General features: G+C 35.4%; 1 pseudogene; it reads right to left on the bottom strand.

Annotated features, from left to right (window-relative positions):
• Positions 1-209: 209 nt before the first annotated feature.
• LOC125848860 (bax inhibitor 1-like) lies at positions 210-2371 on the bottom strand (annotated as a pseudogene).

The raw sequence follows: 2371 nt of genomic DNA, 5'->3' as shown, positions 1-2371 counted from the left end.
TTTTTAAAAGTTGATAAGTATAGTCTATTCAAATTTTGCCCAGTAAATATTCAAAGCACTTGGCTTCAGACTATGAATTTACAGTAAAATGTAGTCATCACAAAGACATATTTGTTCATCATTTACAGTTCCACATCTGTATACTACTCTCTATTTATTCTATAGTTCCAATTATTGGAAATCTTTTTCCAACACCAAGTGTATCAGCATTAATTCCGTCTGCGTTGCTGAATTTCTGCACTGAGGCAGAGTCTAACAGCATGGACCACTATAGCCGGTAAATGTAGGAAGACGGTAAATGTGCAATTGACAAAGTCAATATCTCCAAAGCGAGCATCGTACAGTATCTCTTGGCTATATACCACAAGGTACCCCATGAACAATGACAGCAGAACGTATGCCTGTCATAAGCATTATTCAAGTCAGTCATATTATTCATTCATTCATTCATTAGACAGACGCGAGTTCAAAACTAGAGTAAAGTAAGTTCAAAATTATTGTAATTAGTGAAATTGTATGCAAAATTACTGTTTTATGAACAAGGGAGCTGTGTTATAGGATGCGTGTGAATACATTGTATGCACACAACTTTCTTACCTATAACGTCCACTGAGAAATGCCAAATGACAGATGCATTAGACTACAAGTGTGAATCAGGCCAGTGATGTAGATTTGTCTCCTTTCCCTTTCTTCCATGGCTGCAAGCAAGAAACTTCCAAAGACAATTGCTTCACCTTGCAAAAATCTAACGACAGCGCTGGAGATAGAGATTTCTGAAGTTAGATATTGTTCAAATTATCAGATATTCTCAAATAACAAGGTTCTAATGCAGTCTGATGGCCATATTGTTCAAAACTGTTTCCAGTTTCTAAAGAATATAATTCCGAGTCACAATTTGGTAGCTGTAATTCCATTCCAACCCCCTAATTCTATGAATCTTAGTTACAACTTACAAGTCATCAATTTAGCTAAATGCTAATATCAGACCAACATTCTAAAACTCAATGCTAGTCATAATTCTCAAATTTTCTCATTCATAAGCTATGCATTATGCAAATTCTCCAATATGAAGCCTAACAGATCATGAACAAGAGTCATTACTGCAAAAAAATTCAAATACTACAGGGTTGTTCAGACTCCAAACCTAGGTAATCCTAGTAACCACTTTTAGCTAACTGCACGCAATAATACAGAACACAACATAGAATGATTATCAAAGATAAAGTGATCACATGTATATATACCAATCAACGACAAGGTAATATGATATGACAAGAAAGCAGTAAAAACAACCATATCTGAACAATGTTTAGCATCTTTCAAGTCTTACCTTTGATCGATTTCGAAGAAGTACTTGGTAAAAGGGCCAACAGAAGCACCGACGCAAAATGCAGTATACATCAAGAGCACAACCCTCTTCCGCTGCATAGACAGAAGATTTACGATATAAGAAGCGAGTTGAAGAATAATTAAACAACTTTGGAAGAAAATCTATGAGTCATTGATCATGTACCACTCTCCATGGTGGTGTATGGTAAAGCCAGAGTAAACTTGCTTCAGAAGAAAGGACTGTGAACAGCCCCCCTGCTTCCCCGATCAAGTGCAAGTGAGATCCACAAGCAGCAGCAGACATGGCACAGAGGAGAGTAAGATACACCTATAGTTTCAGCAAAAACCAATCAATACTTGAATGAAAATTTCCATGCAAACTTCACACTTTCAAGAATTAATTAAGTTCATTAAACTGTTCAAAATTTTAACTATAACTTTGATGTTTTCTTCCATTATCATAATATATACTAAGTGAATTTAACATCTTAATTTCCCGTCCCCTCGAATACTCTCATATAAACCAAGTCAAAAACAGGTTTCAAGACCGAATAGGGAAAACTCGATTCGAAATGCTAATTCTTCAAAATCTTGTTAGAATCTAAATTCATCCTCTGAAAACAGAATGTTGCCTTATTTCTTACTGAACTACAAGAAACTGTAAAAAAAACACCGACTTCGATCATCAACAATATTCGGAGAACCGAAATTCATCTTCTGATCAGCTATACAGAAAAATCTCGATTGCAATTTCTTAAATTACAACATTTGTGATCAAATAGAAGGAAAAGAGGTAAAAAAGTGGAACTTTACCTTTTGCAAGCTTGTGCGAGCGTGATGGGGAATTGGTGCAGAACACATCAAGTCTTTTCTTGTCCAATTCCTATTGAAGTACAATTTCACAGTATTCACTAAGAAATTCATTTTTTCTTTTCTTTTTGCAGAGAAATTGGAAGTGATGAAGAAGAATGAGGAGCGTGAGTTCTATTTATAGTTTCGCAGAGAAGAGTTAGTTACCAACGGAATGCCCTTTTTGGGATAT

The sequence above is a fragment of the Solanum stenotomum genome, chromosome 1 (genome assembly GCF_019186545.1).
Source record: "Solanum stenotomum isolate F172 chromosome 1, ASM1918654v1, whole genome shotgun sequence".
Classification (NCBI taxonomy): domain Eukaryota; kingdom Viridiplantae; phylum Streptophyta; class Magnoliopsida; order Solanales; family Solanaceae; genus Solanum; species Solanum stenotomum.
Note: the sequence above shows the minus strand (reverse complement) of the source record. Positions and strands in the feature narration are given on the sequence as shown.